This window comes from Heterocephalus glaber, unplaced genomic scaffold (genome assembly GCF_053883595.1).
Source record: "Heterocephalus glaber isolate CG9 unplaced genomic scaffold, H.glaber_assembly_v1.0 deba00001472, whole genome shotgun sequence".
In the NCBI taxonomy this organism is placed as follows: Eukaryota; Metazoa; Chordata; class Mammalia; order Rodentia; family Bathyergidae; genus Heterocephalus; species Heterocephalus glaber.
The window spans coordinates 14,010,555-14,034,286 of record NW_028258315.1 but is presented as its reverse complement, the minus strand read 5'-3'; the positions used below and the strand labels follow the sequence as shown (position 1 = coordinate 14,034,286).

General features: G+C 40.8%; 1 long non-coding RNA gene across 2 annotated transcripts in view; it reads left to right on the top strand.

The window, feature by feature from the left end:
- Nucleotides 1–23,732, top strand: part of LOC110349724 (uncharacterized) — a 537,013-nt gene that overhangs the window by 261,295 nt on the left and 251,986 nt on the right. For both annotated transcript variants that reach the window (XR_015439324.1, XR_015439323.1), the window contains one exon: nt 6,693–6,945. This is a non-coding gene — a long non-coding RNA (uncharacterized LOC110349724). The remainder of the gene's footprint in view (nt 1–6,692; nt 6,946–23,732) is intronic.

Sequence of the window (23,732 nt, the reverse complement as noted above, 5' to 3'; positions counted from 1 at the left end):
GCCCAGTCTAAGGGCCAAATGCTTAGAGATGGTATGAGGATCAATTAAATTATAAATATAAAGTGACTTAATACATGGTAGCTATGATTGTGAATCTCTCTTGGGTGTAGTAAATGCTAAGTTTGGCTTAGGACTCAAAAAAATTTTTTTTTCATCCATGAGTAAACGTTTGAATATATTGTACATAGGTACTTTTTAGAATTCTTTCTACTTTTGTTAACTTCTTTTTTCATCACATGCTACGTGGCCTATGAGCTTGTACTTTAGCAATCTGGGCCTCAAGTTCTCTAACTCCACTGTCTGCATTCAATTGTTGTACAATAAAAGGAGAGACAGATTTCTTTAGTATCCTGTATTTAAATTCACAGTTACCCTGGAGGGTCCTTGCTTTTGTTTCATGGAACTCCATGTGTTTAATCTTTCTCCAGTGTTCCATGAGTGTTTGTAGAGTTTTCAGCATTCAATCCAGAAGGCCAGGGACTGTGTTTTGTTCTGTATTCCCCCAGTATTTAGCTCCGAGGCCCACAAATTGCTGGAGTTCGTCATTGCATAAATACTTGATTAAGTGAATTACTACAGGAGCTGGGCTCTCTCCTGGGGGCTTGGCTTCTGCAATACAGGCACTGTCTGTGGAATTTTACAATGGATATCTGAATTTTCACTTGTACAGAGGCCTCCTCCTCCATGGGGTAATCACTTAATTAACAGTTATTGAGCATGTCTTATGTGACAGGCACTGGGCTAAGTTTAGAAGAGAGAGATAGACAGTCCCTGCCTTCAAGGAGCTTGAAGTCAAATGCAAAGATAGAAACCTAAATAATTAAGTTACACCAACATTATGGCATGATAGAGGAATTAGTAAAGTAAGAGGAAGACAGGAGAAGACTAAACTGGCTAAAACACATGTACGCTAGAAAGATGAATAATCTGACATTCAAAAAAATGATAATCTTTAAATATATGTTCAGTACACAATCAGTTTAGATGTAGAGAAAAGGATTCTCTATTGTGAAAAAACCTATATTCTTGGGCTGGGGATTTATCTCAGTGGTTTCACTGCCTGCTGCACAAGCGCAAGGACCCGAGTTCGATCCCCGGTACCAAAAAAACAAAAACAAACAAAACAAACCCTAAATTCTTGCCAAGCATGGTGTCACACACCTGTAATTCTAGCGCTCTGGAAAGTGGAGGCAGGAGGATCACAAGTTCAAGCCCAGCTTGGGCAACTTAGTGTCTTGGCAAGACCTTGTTTCAAAATAAAAAAAAGAGCTGTAAATGTAGCTCAGTATGAAGGCCCCTCGTTTAATCTCCAGCACCAATAAACAAACAAGCAGACCTATATACATTTTACCTCTTATTCAAAATAAAGTATTCATATAGGGACTGAAAATATAGGAATAGTTCAAAACTGTTTGGAATTGCAGTTTTTGAAACCAGGTAACTTTTTGAGAGGCATATTAAAATGTTTAAGATGTGTGGTATTACAACCCATGGATCTGTAGTAAATACTACCCTACCAGGAGTTGTTTGACAGAACAGTTTTTGCAAGTTGCAACTCTTGACTTCAGGCAGCTGTCTCAGAATTGACCTGTGGATCTTTAGAATTACCTTTCTTCTTCAGGGCACAAAGAGTTATGAGTGAGGAAGTAGAATGAGTCCATTTGGGACACTGTTTAACTGTAGTTATTAATTTACATGCCACCTATGACATAAGGAGCCACCTGTGGGGACATGAGTTAACCAGTGTCCTTTGTTTCACTTATTCTGCTAATGTTTTAGCAACCCATGTTTGCTGGCCTCCTGGGTCAATGCCTAACAGATCTTTAATCTGATTCTAGGAGTAAAAGGTCCAAAGTCAGGCCGTGGGGAGGGTGGGAAGGTTCCTGAGGGAGGAGGTATTAGAGTCAAAAACTTGAAGGCTAAATTAAATTTTCCCTGGAGGACAAAAATGGTGGATGGGGAGGAATAGCATTTTGGAGTAGGGAATAGCATAAGAAAATGAATAGATTCAGGAAGAACCATGGTATATTGGCATGCCTGAAAGTAGTCCAGTGTTTGCAGATTATTGAGGTTATACCATGTTTAGAAGACAAGAGATGAGGCTGGACAAATGGCCCAAAGCTGCAAGATGACAGGCCAAAATAGGAGGTTGTGCCTTCAGTTTAGGCAACATGAAATGAGGAACAACAACAACAACAACAAAAATCCAATTTTTTAATGGACACACAAAACTTTTCCCTCCACATTTCATTATGACACTTTAAAAAAATATAGGAAAATTTAAAGATAAGTTTAGTAAACAACAATATATGTTAGAAATTCTTTTTTTTTTTTTTTTTTGGTACTGGGCATTGAACTCAGGACCTTGCGCTTGCGAGCCAGGCACAGTGCCACTGAGCTACATCCCTGACCCCAGAAATTCTTAATTCATTAAACTTCAACTCTTTATTTTCTTTCTTTTTTTTGTGGTGCTGGAGATAGAACCCAGGGCCTCACCTATTCTAGGGAAAAGCTGTATCACTGAGCTATATCTCCAGCCCAAAACTCAACTGGGATGAGTATTTATATGATTGAGTTACTAGCTAAACTAGCAACCTTTTCACAGGGCACCAATTCTCACTTGAAAGAATAACTATGCTACCTTTCTAGGGTAGCTATAGAAAATTACCACAGCCCAAATGCCTTAAAACAACAGAAATGTTTTCTCTCTCAGTTTTGAAGACCAGAAGTCCAAAATCGAGGTGCTGGCAGGACTGTGCTCTTTCTTGAGACTCTGGGGGAAACTCTGTTTCTTACCTCTTCTAGCTTCTGGTGGCAATGGGCATGCATTAGTTGTCTTTAGCTTGTGGCAGTATCACTTACTCTCTGCCTCAGTCTTCACTTGGCCTTCTTTTTTATCTTCTGTGTATCTCAAACCAACCCCTGCCTCTCTCTGATAAGGAATTTGTCACTGGATTTAGGGCTCACTAGAGAATCCAGGATAAGCCCCTTGACTTAGCCACATCTTTTGCTATAAAAGGTAACATTCCCAGGTTCTAAGTTGAGAAATGAATATATCTTTGGAGTGGTGGTATATTGTTTTCTACTTATCACAAGATGACTGATGAGTAAACTATAGTTATCCAACCGTGAGTATTTGCCAAACATTTTCTTGGAAATGAACAAAGAGAGCCTATCACTTCAAGGAAAAGAATTGACATTATTGTTACCAATTAGAAAATTCTAGCTTTCAAATAGAAAGTAAACTTGTACTCACCACCAAGATCTTGACAGTTTTTCAATATGTGAAGACTTTTCTGATGAGATTGTTTTGTTTCTATGAATGTATAGGATTTTATATATATATATATATATATATATATATTCTGTAATGAATGTGTCAACATTTGGAGGTTTTGCATAACTTAGTGAATCAGTATTTTTCATACGGTTAGTGCTCAGTGCTATAAAGTTATACAAAGGTAAAAAATCCATTTGAAGTGCAAATAGATCAGTGGGGTTTAATATAACAAAGTATGAGAAATTTACTGATAAGTTTTTAGATTTCATACTACAATTAACTTTGAGGTTTTTTTTAAACTAACTTTATCACTTTTTTAGTTTTGGTTATTTTAAAAAGGAATATGCACAATCATCTGAGAAGGCCATTAATAATGTCTACTGTTTACCTAGTACAATATCCGTGTGGCTGAATTTTCTTCATATACTTTAACCAAAACAACATATCACAAAAGATTAAATGTAGAAGCAGATATGAGAACCAAATTGTCTTCTATTAAGCCAGATAGTGAAGAAATTTGCAAGAAATATAAAACATTGTCACTACTTTTTTCATTTTGGAACATTTATTTTCATAAAATATATTTTAGTGATATATGGCTCTTTAATGATTTAATAAATATTCAGAAACTTACTCCATTTAATTTATGTTATGGTAAAGTTGACAGAATTAAACCACTAAATGAAAGCTTTCTGTGTTCCTAATAGTTTTAATTATGTATTGGGGTCCCCAGTTTGAGAGCTGCTATTCTAAGAGTATGGACAGAGGAGTGGGAAGTTGAGGATATGGAATTTGCTGGACTCTAGATAGTGGGGAGAGGATTCCAACACACAAAAGGGCAGGAAGAAGGACTGACGGGCAGGAAGAACACCGCTGTGGGTACAGTCAAGTAGAACAATGTGGTGGGACCCGTGGATGACATTGTAAAATAATGGGAAATCAAAATTAGAGGGTGGTGTTCTGGGTGTGTTGGTACACACCTGTAATCCTGGCATTTAGGAGGCTGATTCAAGAGGATTGCCATGAGTTCAAGGTCAGCCTGGACTACATAGTGAGTTCAAGACCAGCCTGAGCTACATAGCAAGACCCTGTCTCAAAAACCAAAAAAAGTTATAGGGTGGTGTATGGCCAGGTTGTGAAGGGTTGTGAATCTGACACATGGAATCTATCCATTCTAAAGCAGTAGACATACATTGACAATTCTGTAAGTGGCAGTAACAGTCTGGTGGGGTCACTCAATGCACAGGAGTGAGGTAGAGGGTCCTCTTGAAACTGTCACCATGATTCAGGATGAGGTTTTGAGGTTCACGCTCAAGTCAGTGGAAAAGAACTGTGAGAGTATGAATGAACACATGGGGCAGACAGATACACGGTGGCAAAGGGGCGGAGGGACAGCAGCGAGACCAGATAGAGTCATAGCAATAATATGACAGCTGAAGCTATCTTGCCAACCATCAGACTAGTTAAAAAAAAATTCCACCAGTTCCCCATGCTTCCATCTTCTTTAATTGTACAGACTAATTTTAAATTCTCTTCCATCAGCCAGCTTTCTTGATAGAACCATAGTTCTATCTTCAGAATGATCAGCAAAATTTTATCCTTCATAACAAGTGGTGTTTACAGGAGAATTCAGAGTGTACTCTGTAGAGGGATGGGAGAACCAAGTCTGTTTACTGAGTGAGGAAGGAGTTTCTTAGAAAAGAATGTACACCAAAGCCGCAAAAAGAAGGTCTACTGCTTTTAGCAAAGTAGAGGTGCCTGGGTTTGGTCTAGAGACATTGTTATGGCAGGAGGGATGCAACTGAGCACCACAGAGTGTATGCTATCTTATTATTCTGACTATCCACCATGACTGTGCCGACGCCTTCTTGGTAACCAAGCACCTCCTAATTCCCCCTCTGGAACATTGTGTTGTCCTTGAGACTCTCTTCCCTTTTGCTCCCATGTCATTTGCTCCTGGTTCTCTTCACACCTCTCAGAACAACATTTATTCCCCCTTGGAATTCTGTCCTTGACTTTCTTTCCCATACTGTATACTCTATGAGATTCTATACTTGCCTCTTCCTAAGTATTTTCAACCACTTAATGGCTTTAATTACTAGAAAATAAATTCCCTAGGGGCTGAGATTTTTTCTTCCCAGCTATATTCTCAGCCCCTAGAAAAGTACCCAGCGTATAGTGGGTGTTCTATATAGAGTTTTTCAGTGAACAGATGAGTTACTATTCATGTGCAAAATCCTCACGTAACCCTCATAAGGCCTGGCTATCCTGAGTCCAGTTTAATACTGAGCATATTCAAAAGAAACATACATTTGATTCCAGGAAAAAAAAAGATTTGTAAGTGCAGATAGGAGGAGCCATTCTAGAAGGCAATCTGGCAATTCTTGGTTAAAATAAATGCACATATACTCCAACTCAATAATCAGTTTCCTAGTTATATATGCCAGAAAGAAAAAAAATCTCATATGGATCCATAAGAGAACATAAACGAGGATGTTCATTCCAGCATTATTTGCAGTAAAGAGACTTGGAAGCAATTCAGATGTCTTTCATTGGGAAATGTCAAATGGAATGTGACAGAAACACAATAGGGGATACTATGAAGTAGTTGGAAGCAAATATGTAAACACAGCAGCATACATCAACCTTGAGAACATTGTGCTGTGGAATGAGGTAAGAGGCAATGATCTCTATTGCACAATGTCACTTATGTAAATTAATAACATATGCACAGAGCCACAGAAAAATATTCTAGGTCTTGACCCTGGTACTGGTTACATAGGTAAATACATATGTATAATTCAGCAAGCTTTATAACTAAGGTCATTGCACTTCACTGTATGTATGTTACACTTCAATTAAAAAAATATACACACGGGCAACTCACTTTTGAGACCTTTCCAAGATCTCAGGAGCTTTCTCTCAATAAAGCTTTCCTTCTACTCTTTCTTTTCTTTTTTTTATGGTACCAGGGATCAAACTTAGGACCTTGTGCTCGTGAGGCAGGCGCTGTGCCACTGAGCTAAATCCCTGGCCCAAGCTTTCTTACTCTTAAAAAAATACACACATAAAATAATACACACTGTAAAAGAACAATTACCAAAATAAAAGGATATGTCTCAAAAACACATTAGAAATTTGCTTGTGGGAGAGAAAATGGAGAGACAAGTGAATAAATAAATGAGATAATTTGATTTAAAAAATTTAAAAATGGGACTTTACATGAGCCAACAATGATAATGTGCCCTGAATTGAGAATTTGCAGGTCTGCTCTGTATATTTCATCTACCCACCTATGAGTTTAACTATCTGTGGAGTTGTCAACTGACACATCTATGTCTTGGTTCCCAAAATCTTATTCACATGTCTACTCTCTTTCTAAAGCCAAACTCTATCTCTGTTTGCTTTCTAGGCACCACACCTGGATGCCTTCATTTCTGTATCTTGAACACTGAACAATGCCATCTTCCTTCAGAGATGGTCTCTGCCAGCTACTGAAGATCTAGTGACTAAGAGAGTCTGTGTGCCTCTCCATATGCTATAGATTGGAGCAGCATTTTGGACCAGGAGTTTCATCATCTTCTGGACACTTATTAGAAATGTGGCCTGGCACAGTGGTGCACAGCTGTAATCCCAGCTACTCAAGGGGCTGAGGCAGGAAGATTGTAAGTTCAAGGCCAACCTGGCCAACTTAACAAGACCCTGTCTCAGAATAAAATGGGGCCTGGGGATATAGCTCAGTGGCAGAGCACTTGCCCAGCATGTATAAGCCCCTGGGTTCATCCCCAGTACCTCACACGCACACACACGAGCACACGAGCACACACACAAAGCTGCAGCCACTAAGGCTCCACTCCAGGCTTACCGAATCAAAACTTTTAAACAAGATCCTACACGATTTGTTTGCACATCAAAGCTTGAGAAGCACTGCTCTATTTCTTGCTTTATTTTGTTAACCAAACCTAGAAATAATTGGAACCCCTTCCAGAGTACCTAAGAGGGGTTAAATACATCCTCGATTCAGGCTTTGTACGCCAGGGTCTGTTCGATAAGGAGTAAGGCATCCAGAGTTTTAGCCTCTTCTTGGGTGAGTGGCCTTGAAGAGGTGACTCCTTATTGTGCATTTCAGTAGCACTCTAGATTAACAAAGCACTTCTCCATCAATTTATTAGTGATTCTCGCAAACTCTCTACATCATCTTTCCAAGCAATAAATCGTGGTGAGTTTTCTTGGTAACCCGTAAATGATTGATAAATTGTAAACAAATGGGTTGTAAAGGTAACATAGCAGAAAAGTGTTTCAATTTGCCTTCATCTGTCGTCATGCATTACTTAGGGGAGAAACCAAGTGCTTCACAGACTTGATCCTGTATTTAGAACATAATTCTAAACAGGCAAAGAGAGAACAACTTTATATTCCGTTATACAAACCATTAGTTTACTAACGCAAGGTAGGTTTGACAAGGTGGTCTGTCCATCCAGTGACATTAGCTCAACTGAAATCTAACATCAACAAAATTAAACAAATGCTTTCCAACCTCTGACTTACATGCGCCTCTATTGAGTTTTTGTGTTCACCTAGAGACTAAGCATATTTTGGTGGTAGTTTACAGCTAGCCTCAGTTTGAGTTGATCATAAAATAAAACGATAAATATGGACTCCAATTTTTCTTCTGTATAAATTGATTCTTGAAACAGCTTCCTCCTTGCCCAGAGAAAGAGTGAAGGGCGACTATAACACATTCTATCCATCTGCACACATTCATCTCCAAGAATCTCTGCAAGCTCTCCACTTCTCCCCCAAATTGCTTCTCTGCATTTCTCTGCCAAATAAATACGATTGGCTTCATGTGCTAGATGTCTTCTTCTTCCAATGCCTTCCTCTTTCATAGAAAGGCTTCAGTTCTCTGTTGCTTCATGCGCACAGCCTTGGGCCAGCCTTACGTGGCCAAGTCCCCTGACTCTCCAGCCCCAGAATAACAGCCTGGTGCGCATCCTGAGCAGTTGTGATTCCAGCCTCACCTCGCAGGGATTGGATGCCGCCTCCCTATCTGTGCAGACCCTCAGCACGCTTCTTAGATTCACCTAGGGTTAGCAGCAGTCTGCAGGTCTGTGGTTTCACGGCCAGCCTGTCAGTTTCTGGGATGGAGATACCCTCTAATCCATGTTTATCTCAGAATAAAAATCTTCCCATCAAAAGGACATCAGGAACCAGCAACCATTGGCCCAATGAGAAAGCTGCTTATTTACCAAATTACAAAGAAAAAAGATAATAGATGGAAGATTGAGTGGTGCTACAGATACCAAGACAAGTGTCGACAGCTACTTAAAACTGGGGGGAGTATGGATTAAAAAAGAGGGTGTGGGTGAGAAAGATAATCTTCTGGTGGGCAGCATCAAAGAACCTGCTGACCCTGACAGAATTTCACGAGTGCCTTGCCAACACACACTGGGGAAAGCAATTATTTTAAGAAAATCTATTTGAGGGTAACACTGTCATTATCCTTTTAATGGTACTTCTCTAAAAATCCTGTTACAGTCGACTTTAAAAAATAAGAAATGCTCTTTTTGCCAATACAATTAAGGAATTTTGGAGAGGCAGATGGTATTAGTTCAGCTTGTCGAGGCTTTTTCTCGCCACGTCTAGAAAAGAACATTTTTGCAAGTGGAGTATGGTGCAGTAGCCAAGTCCAATCTAGGCATGCACAGCCAAGAGACTGTAGTGGTCTACCCAGAAAAATAAATAAATAAAAGAAACACCAATGCAAAAATCGAGGATTCTCTAGGTTTTGGACAAATCTGTTTTACATCAGTGGAGAATAAGTGGAAAATTACTATGCTTTCCAAATAACAAGAGAAGAGATAACTTTGGGAAATTAACAAGAACTTTCTCTCTGTGTAATAAATCAGTTGCCCCAAAACTTTTTCTCTGCATAGAGCAGCTACATTTGCCTGACATTAAGTGATTCAAAAGGGCTTTAAGCTTAGCTAATTAAAGGACTGTTGTTAAGGAAGCTGGTGAAATGGGAGTGGAAAAGTGAAAAGGTTAAAAATTTGGTCCATGTCCTTTAATCATCTGAAATCCAAAATGAATCCATAGAATACTCCTCTGACCAAATGGGTTCTTGCAAGCAAGTTGAAAGCTTTATAATACATTGATTGATAAGCCTGACAAATCCAAGAGCCTCCTCTAGCAGTATACAAATGCTCTCATTTTATATTAACTACAGCAGAAATGAGCAAAGTAGAGAAGTGAGAGGAATTGGAAAAGTATATTGCCCTAAAAATTTGTAACCACAAATCATTTCCCATTCAAGAATATAAGTAGAGATCAAGTTTTCTTCTATCCAGGTAAAGATGACCACATTATCATGAGCCACAAGGAAATTCATCAATCAGGGCTACACCTCTGAGATGGTTCTTAGGCTGGAATTCTTAGACAATTGTATTGGAAAACAAAAACTTTCTCCTTATTGGATATTTCTATGTAAAGCTTTCATGTGGGCTTCTTCACAGGTGATGAGATGTAGTAAATGATGTCTGTTGTGTTCAAGCTTTTATGTCCTATAAGACCATGAGTTCAGTGCATAGTCCATTTTTTACAGAAGTTCATGTTTAAGCAGGAACATCATGCCCATGCAGTAAAACTTGCCAATTGAGGCCGATATATTTTAGATATTGACTTCATAATACAGTACAGGCATTCATCTATGTGTGGGCAAGGTATACCAATATTACAGCAAATCTTTCCATGACCCTGTATCATACTCTAGCTATGTATGTCTTGCCTCTCTCCTTCTGCTCATGGCCAAATTTCTAGAGCCATTAGTCTTCATGTACTGTGTCCATGACCTACCTCCTCTGTCACTCAATCTTCAAGCTACTGAACTTTGGCTTTCATTTGCCCAGTTCTGGAAAAACTGTTTTCTAGCAGTGTCATTATCAGCCTCCAACTTTTTAAGGCCATAGACTCTTCTCAGATCCATCACCTTTCTCGATGTCTCAGCATTTTATACCATGGACGAGTTCCTCTTCTTCAAACTATCACCTTCCCTTACTTCCAAGATCCCTGGTTCTCCACTTTCCTCACCAATTGCTTCTTCTCAGTTTCTTTTATGAGTGTTTCTTCCCTACCTGCCCTTTGAATCCATGTGCTGCCTCAAACAGCTCTTAACACCACATAAATGCTGGGAACCCTTTAATCTCTATATCTTTGAGACCTCTATTGTTTACAGAATAATTTTTTTTGTTGTCTCACAAGTACTCCAAAATTATACCCAGCATTCAATTTATAACTTCTTCCCATCTGTCAATGTTTCACCATTCTAATGTCATTTCCTTAAAAAAGTTTACAGCTCTAGTTTTCCTGTGGCTCAAGGTAGAATTCAGGAGTTACTACTGTAAATTCCTCCTGTTTCTGCATCCTGTCCCCCCATCTGGTCATCGTTGTCATCGGCATCGGCATCATCATCATCATCATCATCATCATAATCATCATCATTATCAGCTGTCAATCCTACTGCTTGTTTGCTACTCTCTACTCATTCAGTCCTTGCCTGGGCCAGGACCTCATGATCTCTCTTTGGACCTGTGAACACACTGTCTCCAGCTTCTGAGCCTTTCATCATCCTTTCCACTGACACTGGTGGGTTCTTGCTCACCCCCCAAATTTGATCATGGAATTACCTTCCCAACATTCTTTGTTGTATTAGTGTAAGCATGCTTAAGTGTTTAGTGATTAAGTTTGCAACTTATTTTGAAATCCATCAAGAAAATAATGGAGAAAACAAAGGAATGATAAATGGAAAGATATGTGATGAACAACAGTACTCTTTATTGCCCCAACACAGGTATGGGCCCTAAGAGCTTTTCTGTCAATATTGTGGCACAAACAGATGAAGAATACTACTTTTGTTTAGCCTTTTGTTTGTCATCAAACTAATGAGAAGGAATACTTTGTCAATGAGAATGAATTAGGATCTATAATTTGGATATATCAATATCCCCCATAGCACTGTAGATATTTAAAAAATTATTACTTCACATATGCTTTCTGGGCATTGATTATTCATTGACATCCAAAAGCAAGTCTACCCTGTTTGCTTTTCTGTATGTATGAAATTAAAACAGAAGTAACCTCTCTTAAGTAAAGACTAAACAGATTATTTTGTTAATAGTAAGCTATTAACAATGAATCCAGTAGATATTTAAAAAGAGTTCACTGAAGACTCACTGTGAAAGTGCCTGGGTTGAATGCTTTGGAATTAACTATGAAACCTTTTTTATAACAAAATCTTTTTGTGACCTTCATAGGTAAATGATTTTTGATTGTGTTCAAGACACTCTTTTATATAAAATCTTACCTTTCAGAGAATAGTAATTTTGTGAGGGTCCAGAATAAAGTTAAGAAATTTTTTTTTGAAAGTAGCACCATGCTAGATATATTTGTAATATCTAAAAATAAGAAAGGATTTATTCCACATTGTACTATTTAGCTGTAATCTGGAACTGTTTTGTCACAAGAAATCGGAACCAAGCATATCCTAGTTCCAAGCATAATTTGGCATTATTTTATTATATGTGGTTCCAATTTCTTGGAATGAAATAAGTCCAATTTGTTTCTCGTGAATCCACTTCAGAACAATCTTTCCAAAGGAGTTTGGCATTGGAGAGTTATGGTGAGAAGTGTGCCTGGTTAGGGGAACTGCAGGAGAGGGATTGGTCATTGTTACTGAATTGGCAATTATGAATACCATATGGAGCTGCAAAACTTTTTTTTTTTTTTACCAGAACTTGATTTCAGGTGACTTTTTCACTTTGGGAAAACTTCAGGTGTCTAAAACACATGAAGCAAAACCCAAAACAAGACAAAACCCACCCCTCTCCATTTTTGATGTCAGCATAAAAGATGTACTATATGAACATTTGAGAAAAATGCTATTAAATCTTATGAAGATCTAGACAAAGATGTACTTTTACCAAATGTCAAAATTATGTTGTCAAATTTGATATGCAGTGCCACAAAAATGAATCTATTGCCTAGATTTCCATGGTAGCAGTTCTCTGTGGGAAGGAATATATTTGGTAAGGGAAATAGTTTGCAATCAAAGCATTATTGCTTTGGGGGAAGGAAGATGCCATTCAGAATAACACAACAGTGAAACATGTTGATAAATTTGTAGTTATGTACCACATTGGTAATAGTTATGTGCATTAGACTATCGACTCTAGTTTACATTTTGTTATAAACTTCAGTATTAGATTTGACCAAAATAAAACCAAGGATTGACAGATTTGGAAAACTAACTCACCAACAGTGTGTGAGATTAGGAGATAAATGACTAACAATGGAAAGTTGTCTCCCATTAGAGTTAAAGCTTCAGTCCTGTATGCTAGGCATCCTTTACCAGATTACCTAAACTAGGGTAACCCAAGCCCCGCATCTACCAATAGTCAGCTTGTTTGTTTGTTATTATGCAAAGAAGTTGGATTTTTATTTGAATGGAGCTAAGTTTAAATCAAAGCTCTTCCACTTAGTATGTAGATGTTGTAGGATTGAGTACTTGATTTTATGAAACCTTGGGTTTTCTACCTGTAGACCTGATGGGGTGCATAAGAACTGTTACCTTTTAAATGTTATTATGAGGGCTTCATTAGATACTGTTTAAACAGGAGCTGTTGTTGCTATGTTAATAGTTGTAATTAGCTTTTCCTATGAGAGAGAGAGTGTGGCAGTGACTTGGAAGTGAGTATGAATTTTGAGTGCAAAATTTTTTTTATCAAGACCCTCTTTGGGTTTCCTCTTTCTGTCCTGCTTCTCCTATGAGTGATCCTGTAGGACTCAATTTCAGAACCAGGAGAAAGTTGAAGCTACAATCTCCAGAGGGCCATGAGCTTTTATAGAAACCTCCTTTAGGGAGGGGACAAGGGATACTATTTAAAATATTAGAATACTCCTTCTCAAGGTGGTGAAGCGCAACTGCCTTGAATCCCCTGAGTGATCCCCACTTCCCTTTCCAACTCATTCCAGCTCCATTGTGATGGTTAGTCAGTGATGGCGAATGTCTTAGAGCTTTCAATGATAAACAGCTGGCCATGGCTTAGTGCCATAGGTTTGCCACCACTAATCTCAGGTGTCAACCTGGCTGAGTGATACTATCCAGTTGTTTAGTCAAACACTCAGCTGGGTGTTGCTGGGAAGGTGTTTTGAAGATGTGGTTAACATCTACTATCGGTTGACCTTATGTAAAGGAGATTGCCCATGATAATGTGGGTGAGCTTTACCTACTCACTGAAAGTTAACACTGAGGCTGCAACAGTAGCTCAGTGGTGGAGGACTCGTCTCACATATTAGGAGGCCATGCAGGTCTTTCCTGAGTTTCCAGCCTGCTGAGCTCCTATAGATTTAGAATCAGCCAACACCTGTAATCACATGAGCTTGTGTCTTGAAATTTCATTCCATGACCTTATTCTCTGTATGTGTGTATATTCTGTTAGTTTCATTTTTTCTGGAGAATCTGGACTAATGTCCACCCTTGTGGCCCCCTGCTGCTCAGGCTACTCTGGCCCTTTCCCAGAGACCTTCCTGTGGCCCAGAGGTGAAGGAGTAAAAGCCTGGCCCAGCAGGAATCCAGGGGACTAGTTGGTCAATATTCCTAGAGAGGAATATAGAGGCACAACTACTGGAAATGTGAATTAAGTTTTTCTTGTTGTCTTTCTATCTCCCAACCCTGATATTCTTTTCCTTTCTATACTAAGAAGCTTTCAATTCTTTTGCAAAAGAAATTGCCTGGCTGATAAACATTAGTTATGGAAAGGTTTTCTTTCAAACTCAAGGGAAGGAACAAGATAATTTCCCCTGGTTCAGGAAAGTCAGAATAGAATAAAGCTGCTTGAAATATGAGCCCGATAAAAATAATATTGTCAGTATGAAATAAAAATGAGGACTTGGAGACAGTTTCATTCAAACTCACTTGATCATATATAATAAAACCCAGAGAAATCAGCTGGGGGAGGGGTTTTAACATGCTGAATTGAATCAGGCCGAGCGCTTGGCTTGTGAGTTCAGCTTTCTCTGGCAGTATGTTAGTCAGCTTTCTATCACTGTAACAAATACCTAAGATAATCAACTTGCAAAGAGGAAAGACTTATTTGGGCTCACACTTGTTTTTAAGGTTCTGGGCCATGATTGGTTGGACCTGTTGCTTTAGGGCCTGTGATGAAGCAGCTCATCATGGTGGGGCTGCATGGTAGAGCAAAATTGGTCACCTCATGGCCAGAGAGTGAAAGAGAGGAAGAGGAAGAGACCGGAGTCCCACAGTCCCCTGCAAAGGAGATGTCCCCAGTGACCTAAAACCTCCACTAGGCCCCATCTCTTTAAGCTTCTATCACTTCCTAATAATGCCACCTTGGGGACCAAGCCTCTACACACGAGCCTTTGGGAGACAATCCAAATCCACACTGTAGCAGACAGTTTGAATGTTGGAACTATCACTTGGCAGAAACTTTTTTTATTCTCAGGGATCAGCGTGAACAAAGGAAGCTGCTGGGCCTCCCAGTAAGAAATATTTCTTTGAGTTCAGATTAACTTTGTTCCCTTCCACCCCATAAACAGAACACATGACTAATGAGTGTTGGTAGGGCCGGTCTCTAGAATATAGATTGTTTATACAGATAAAATCTGAGTAGTTAGGATGTCCTACTTCACCAGTTTAGTAACATCACGTGTCTTGTAAAGTTCAAACCACACTCTGAGATGCCTTGGTATCCAGATTGAAATTCAGCAGCCTTTATTAGGAGTTCTTCCTACGGTTTCTGGGCATCCTCAATGAATGCTCACTTGTTCCACAAATTCATCCTGGTGGGATCCTGTCACTCACACCTGATACATGGACCAGCCCTAGTCACTGCTGTGCTCTGCCATTCTCTCTGTCCCTCTGTTATGGAATTTTCAGGGTCATTTGCTTGTTGTTTTCCTTTTACCCTAGCAGTGAGTTCTCTCAGGGCCCTGAATTGGGCTTCAGGTCCTGCCTTGCTTCTAGTAGCAAGGATGTTTCCTCTTCATGGAAGACTGTCCATCCTTTCCCTGGGTCCCTGCCCTGAGAATGGAGGTGGTCCTGCTCTTCCAATGTCCAAGTCGATTCACTGACTATGGCCCAACATGGCTGACAGTGGGGACATTCATTTCCTTAAGGAGAAAGTGCCACCCTTACCTATAAGGAGAGTGTGCTTCAGAGGTTAACTAAGACCATCTTGGTCATGGTGATTGGACCCACAAATAATTCACAGTCTGGCCCACCAAGAGCCTAATGGGAGAGACTGTGTGGTCATCCATGACTCCTCATTGCCCTGGCACATTTCCCAGCACATGACATGTTAACATCTCTCCTCTTTCCTTGGGCTTCGAGGCCTGCCTGGCTCGGGCTCTCTGCCCTTGTTGGTCCTATTACAATGGCCCTCAGTACTGCTGCCCTCAGATCCATTCCCCCAAGAGTCATACATCTGAGATGAGGCCTCGTGATGCTCCTGGTGATCTTCATGGCTCCAGCATCTTGCAGAGTGAAGACAAAGCCTCTTTCTTATGTGACCTCTGTCACCTTCTCTGCTCAGCTCCTGTTGTTCTTTCTCTTTTTACACTCAGAATGACAATCCTAAACTACTTGTCTTCCCCAGTACACATCACCCCTTCCGTCATGTGGCCTTGAATATCTACTATGGGTCTAACTTTTATTCCGAGGCAGGAAATCTTGAAAAAAAAGAGAGAGAGAGGAAAATTGAAGCCATTCTTTCCCTATTGGGGAAGCTCAAAAAGAAGTCCGCTCTGTGGCCACTGAGTCTGTGCTTGAGATGTCCCAAGCAGTGTTAATGTATGTCTTCTGTAGGGAAAGGAAGTATTGGTTATAATGCACCATGCACAGGAGGCCTTTGCCTCTGTGGTTCACTGATGTGAATCTGATGTCTCCTCAGCATAGCTCCTTTTTTTCTCTCTGGACTGTGGGTATTACCTAAACTCGTGGCAGGTCCTGTTCTTTGGAGAGGAATGGTTAATTATGTTAGTATTCTTCCTCCACTGTTTTAGATGGACAAGAACAGTTAGTTGTAATTTTAGATGTCATGGCTTTATGGCCAAAGCATTTGGGGGCTATGTGAGACCATGGCTATTTGCTTGACTTCTTGTTTCTGGTTGTCTTATGGGTCTCTATTTCCTGGCCTTGGGAAACTTTGATACTATAAAACATAGAAAATTTGTCTTTTAATTTCAATTTCCTTTCTTTCTTCTTTCTCCAGCCCAGTGATTGCAGTTTGTGTTGATAACTCAGTGAATGTTGCTGGATGTCTTGCCCACTGCCCTTACTCTTTTTCTTCTCAGCTTGTAGCTGTAGGACATGTTTTTAATCTTTCCCCCTCCTGAGCATCCTCTTTCTACAGTTACATTTTTATCTGTGGTTAGTGACCATAGTTAGAAACTTAATCTGTCTTTTACCTTACTCCTTTACCTACAGCAGGTAGGAATTTTATGCAACTTTCATTTTGCCATGCAGTGGGGCTAAATAAGACAAAATCCTCCCTACTGAATCAAACAGTAGCTACAAAAAAATCAAGCAAATGAGATATTAGGAATATGAACAAAACGTACAAAGGAGGAAGTAATTCTTTCTACCTGGGGCATTTGGGGAGCCTTCCCAGACGTGGCAACTCTGAACTGTTTTCTAATTCTACACAGATTAACCTGACAGACATTCAGAGCCTGGTCCACTCTGATCCTAGTCCCAAATTAGATTCTAGAAGCATCTATGCTTTTCTAGAAGCTTCCATGCCCAGCTGGAACTTGGCATTGGCACTGCTTGGAAGGCTCATTCACATGGTTTCTATCTCTGAGGGTAGCAAGAGGAAGATGAGGGGGCTCAAATGTAGTGTGGTTATGGGTGGCTTAATGATGTGAGTACGTTCTGAGAAATGTTAAATTTTGACATTGTGTGACCATCATATTATGTACTTAACACAAACTAAGATGACTATGACAACACTAGGCCATATAATTTTATGGGACCACTGTTAGCTATATGGTCTGAGTCATTGGGATGTCGAAATGTGGCACATGCCTTTAGTTTTTGAGGTCTTTTATTGTGATCTCAGAGATGAACAAATGGTTCAGTCTACATGTTGATCCTCAAGTTCTCATGGCTTTGCCTGTCCCTGGGACCTTTGTGTGGTCTCTAACTGGTCCCCATGCCAGCTCATTTTACAGACTCACATCTGGTCCTGGGCTTAAGGTGTGCATCTACTTTTGTGCCTTTCTGCTGTGGAAACCCAGTGTCTCTCTACTTGGCTCAAGGGTTGGTCTGGAAAAGTTTCTGAAGAGCCATTCCATTTCTGCCCCTTTGGCTTATGATCTCACTACCTGGGAAGATCCTATAAAATGCAACCAATGCCTCGTTAATTTTAAATGAATCTCCTCATGTAACCACTCATCTCTGACGGCCACAATTAACCTCTACTCCACACTCCTTTCCTTTTGTGCTTGGCTGGCTGATTCCTTACCCATTTGCCCTCTCTTAACTTGTACCCCAGAGTGTGGCAGGCCCTTCAGTAAAACACCAGGAGGGATTCCAAGTTTACAGCCCCTGCTTATATACGGCTCTTTGGGCTCCTTGTCCCTCTCATTTTGTGCTTGCTACCCCCAGCCGGTCTAATAATGCTTTAAACATGTTGAGTAATCAGACTTCCCCAGGCAGTCCCTTTGACCTTGCAATTTCCTTCCCTACCTTCCTCCTTTAACTTTCAGACTTATGCTTTCCACTACATGATGGGTATGGGTCATGGGTGATGGAATGGGTTTCATAAGCTATGCGTTTCCCACAGCAGGAAGGAGGAAATTCAGGAGATGGTGTTTTCTTCACAGCCAACAGACCACTGTTTTTGCTTACTTCTGGGATTTTTTTTTCCTGCACAAGTCCTGGGTTCTACTTCCTTTATGTTTATTGAGTGGGAAAAGTCCAAAATGTCACAAATTGCTGAGCATTCCATGTGGTCTAGAGGCTGTGCTTTTTTGAATTTACTTTGTTTATCTTGTATTCATTTGCACTTTACCCTTGGAATATTTCAAGGTCTTCTGTGTGTCTATCCAGTGCTGGACCATGGGCTCCCAAGGGACAATCCCACTGGCCCAATGTTATTGTCTTCACTTTGCACAAGCTTAGCCCACAGTTGAGGCTTTGGGGAAAGGGAAATCGCTGCTGACAACCTGCAGGTGTAACTTACACCTTGGATGACGTGAAGGCCAGTCTGGACCTGAGGTGGTGGGAGTGATGAGGGTGATGGTGGACTTATTTTCTCAGCTGAGCAGGGACACAGCAATTGTGGTAGAGGAAATAAGGTGTCTGGAGGAAAGCAATGGTCAGAGTGCAGAAAGCCCAGCCTCTAGTCCTGGAACCCGAGCAGTGCCCTGGTGCCCTGAGAGGCTTAGCAGCTGCTGCGATGGTAATGAGATCCTGCTCCCTTCACCCTGCATCCTGGAAAGGGGCAGCAGAAGACAGCCTTTCCCCTAGCACCTGGTGGCAGGAAATGAGTTTCACATCCATTCTTAAATCATAGGAAAATGGTGCACGGTGCTTACAGGCTCAGCCTTGCTTTTAACTAGCTAAGGAGTCCTCAAGTCTGTGCCTGCTTTCTTTCCTCTGAGCCCATCTTCCTACCATTCTGTTCTCTCTTTCTCACTTTTCCCTTCCCTTCTTCCCTCCCTCCCTGTTTTCCTGCCAAGATTGGCTCTGTTCTTCCCCACACTGTGTTCCTTCCACTTTCTCTTCATTTAGGAAAAGAAATGAGGGTCATTCTGGGGTGAGTGGATAATAGATCCCTAAATTTTTCTTCTTTGACTTTTCAAACAATTTTTAGGGTCTTTCTTCATAAATGAATGACCAGGGTTGCCAGATTTAGGAAATAACAATAAAGGGATGGCAGTTATGTTTGAATGTTAGATGAACAGCAAATACAATTTCTGGCAGAGAATGCCCGGCAATTTCAGGGACATACTTATATTAAAAAATAGTTCCTTAGGGGCTGGGAGTTTAGCTCAGTGGTTCCGCCACCTGCCTTGCAAGCGCAAGGTCCTGAGTTCCATCCCCGGTACCAAAAAAAAAAAAAAAAGTTCCTTATTTCCTTGAAATGCAAAGGTCACCTCTGTCTTGTCCTGTAGCTGAGAACCTGCTCCCTGGCCCAGACCTGTGGTTGGTGGGCTGATGGGTGGCCAATTTCCCTTCCCTTTTCTCCTGTATAGTCAAGTCATCTTGGCAGGGACAATCCATTTCTTTTACTAAGGTGGTAAATTTTATTGTCATGTTTGGCCTCAGCACAGACAACATAGCCAACTGCTCCTCAGTCCTGCTGACCCCAGAGAGTCATGTGTCTGAGTTTAGGGGAATTAACTTTGGGTTTGTAGGATAGGATGGGAACCCCCTATTTTGAGCACCAGTGTAGTCGTGTCAGGCACATTGGATAAATCACCGTGGATCATATCTCCAGCAAATTACCAATATAATTATTAAAACCCCTTGAACAGATGAGATTCAGAGCTTAAATTACTTCCTCAAAGACAAACAGTTTGAATGCTGTGTTTCATTTGTTCTGAACTCTACTTTTCCCATTCTGTGGGTTTACATATCCAGGTCTGCTGTAGAAAACTTGGTGCAGACAACTGTGATCCAACTCATTTATCCTGCAATATAGAGCCATTTCCATAGTCCTAGAAATGACTAATTTCCAACCCCTGGAGGGAATTTCCAAACCTTAATTCTCTTTGGAGATCACATCTGTCTGGGGAGGAAATTGAGTCCTGTGCTTCTGTGTTGCAGGCACCTGTTCTGATTGGAAAAGCTAAGACAAGTGTGTAAGAAGCCCTCCGAGTATTGGGAGCAGGTGCAGTAGGTTTCTGGTCCTGTACCTCCTGGAAATATGCTGGCTTGGCAGGGCGGAAACACCAGGAAAGAAGTGTCTCCATTGGCAGAGTTTCTTTCTAGGTCGTTCCCCTGAAGATCTGGTCACTGGGCTTAGTTTGCTTTCATTTGGACTCTTTCTTCCTCCTACCTGCTTCCTTTCCCAAAGTCTCCAGCAATGCCTTTACCAGGCATATCTCCCTGGTAGTGTCAGGAAAGTGTACTCTTAGATGCCTGCTTATCTTAGAGTATTGTTCTGCCTCTAATGTTTGACAGCTCCCCAGATACAAGAACTTAATACTATTTCAAACTGCCTATCTCCCGCAAGGTCAGGTCCATGTTATTCTGCAGACTTAAAATTGTGTTAGCATTTTCCTCACTTACAGTCTGCCTGTAAGCCGTAAATAGCAAGTAGGAGATTTCAATGGATAGGGTACTGCTAAGAAAGAAAGAAAGAAAGAAAGAAAGAAAGAAAGAAAGAAAGAAAGAAAGAACGAACGAAAGAAAGAAAGAAAGAAAGGAAGGAAGGAAGGAAGGAAGGAAGGAAGGAAGGAAGGAAAGAGAAACAGCAAAAATTGAAGTGGCCCGTCTGTCATTACCATGGCACAAGTTTGTTTCCCTAATGGGGAATTTTCCAAAGGCTCTTAGTGCTGTGACTTGTGGAATAAATGTGGTGGAAAGAGGCACGCTTCCCGTGCAGAATGTCCTTTTTACTCTCTTCTGCTTTTCTGAGCTTTGCCTCTGAATACACAAAACCTGTGTTTGTGACTGCCAAGAGCCTTCTGCTGTGAACGAGAATGCATTATAAATCACTCTTTCACAGCCAGTTAACAGGGAGTGTCTTTCTCACCCATAATTATGGTTTTGCTTTGAGTTGCGAAGCTTGTTTTTGGGGGAATAAATTGTGATGTCAGTTATCCTTCACTCTCTCTGCAAGTGATTCATCAGACAGAAATTGGTGCTCTTAACAGTCGGACTCCTGCGTTCTCAGAGGCTTCGTAGTTGAAAATCTGGGTGTTCTCTGCTTTGGGAAGAGGAGACAGAGATGGAATAATGTGCAAAAGGGCCTTTTGTTTCAGCTTTGGTGATTGGAAATTTCAAAATAGGGACAGGATCTTGGCTAATATTAGAAATATTTTGTGTTAGAATTTTAATGAGACTTTACCTTAATAAAATTAAAAGAAATCAAAACTGAGTACGTGAGGGTCATGGCTATCTGATTACTTACAGGGACTTTCTTTGGTATAGGGAATTTTGTACCCGGATACCTCTTCTAAGAAGCACCCACACAAAGACACTTGCCTTATTATTGTGTCACTATTTATTTTTGGTACTGGAGATTGAACTCACGGCTTTGTATGTAGTAGGCAAGCACCCTACCACTGAGCTATACCCCTGGCCTCACTGTGTCACATGAGGAATAGAACAAAAGCTCTTTAATTCATGGAATTTGTTGGCAGAAATCTTTATTCCCAATATTAAATTTAGCATTACTGAGTGGCAGGTTATGATAAAATCATTTAAATATTTAAAAGCATACTGTTTCTTCAGTCTTTTCTAGGATGGTGTCATGCCATTGTTATGTTGACATCTTTAGGTAATCAGTTGTGAGGAATTGACTGGCAACTCTACCAAAGAGAGAGATGCCATTTGCTCTGATTTGAGGCAATCCCTGATGATTGCCAAAGCTTGATTGGTAGAGCCTGCTGCGGCTGGGCCAAATGCTTGCCCATGTTAAACGTATGGATTTGGGTCTTGTATTTCACACCAAGGGGAAAGGTTAGTCCTGTCACAAGGGCACAGAACTAATTAGTCTGCTCTGTTGACACAGGAGTTTGGCCTATTTCTGTCTTATTTGTGGATGGAGCAGAGCAGAATTGGGAGAGCTGGACCTGTGGAATCTTAGAGTCTTACAAGTGAGACAGGAGGGCAGTGCAGTGGGGAGGATAAAATCTAGAATCCAGTGGGTCCTTATTTGAGGTATTGCTCTGTGTTTTTTGCTGTATTATCTTGGATAAGTTACTCTGTTTTTCATTTCTGCATTTGTAGTATGGGCATAGTGATGCTAAGAGTAATAGAGCTCTCTCTCCCTCCTAACCCATCTAGGTCACTTTCTTGTTTCTGTGACATAATATCTGACACCCACAGATTAAAGGAGGAAAGTTTTATTTTGGCTCACATTACAGCCCATGGTTGGCTGGCTCCAAGGTAGAAATGGCATGTTGGAAGGGTCTGGGCAGAGGAAAGCTGTTCATGACATAGTGGCCAGGAGGGAGGGAGGGAGGGAGGGAGAGAGGGAGGGGGAGAGAGAGAGAGAATAGAGACTGACAGAGCACAGAGGAGTCAGGGTGGGAAGGTGTACCCTTCCAGATCAACCCTCCAGTGACCGCTTCTTCTGACCAGGCCCACTTCCGAACAGCACATGCCTAATAGCGCCTCCAAGATACAGCCATCTTCCAAGCACATGAAACTTTGGGGACACCCCAGATCTAAATCATAACATAACCCATATCCTAAATACCAGCAAACCTAGACAGCTCTGTCTTCCAAAGGCTTCCAGAAACTGCTGCTTCTCCCCACTTGCTCTGCTGTCACCTCGGTTCAAGTTACCATGAATTCCGCCTGGATTATGACATTGGCCTATGACCTGGTCCCTTCCCCCCACTAAACAGTAGCCAGGGTGATTCCTGTAAAAACTGAGCTCTATATTCTAATACACCCTCCCAGCTCATTGCAAGTAAAGCTGAAGTCCTTGCCATGGCCTCAAAGTTCCTATTTGATTTGGCTCTTTCTTAATTCTCTGTCCTCACCTTTAGCTATTCTTGACCTAGCCAGTTGGACCTCTTTGCTACTTCTAGGACACATAAGTATGTTTCTGGTATAGGAATGTTTCTTGTGTTGAATGTTCTTCCCATATACCCATCAGAAGGCCTTACGCATTTCCTGCTCCCATATTGCCTGATCACTAAGGACCTTATTCTGCTTGGTTTCCCCCATAGTTTACACTTCTTACCATCCTACACACTCTGCACCTGTCGCCTCCCCAGGACTGGAATGCAAATGCCCTAGGTGTGGGGCCTTTGTCCATGTTGTTTATTTCTGTATTCCCAGCACCCGGAAAAGTGCCTGGTTGATTAATTTTTGATAAATGAATGAATCTGCTTCATAGAGTTGTTTAAAAAATGAAGTGATATAATACTTCTGAAATGCTTGGCACTGAGCCTTACACATGGTACAAATGTAATAAATGTGAGGTATTATTATTTTTATTACAGAGTTTAATAATAAGACATTCATTTGGGAGTAGAAAGCAGGAATATAACTGTAGTGAATTGGCAAAGCTATTCGATGAAGAGGAAATGATCCAGACCCCTCTGCTGGGGCCTGGGTTGTCTTCATATTTCTTCCTTGTATGCTGTTTCTTATTTGCCATTTTAATGGTAATACATGAGAGATAGAACAGAGTCACTAAAAACAACTACAAGGACATACTAGATCTGTTATCTCAGAGGACGGCTATGT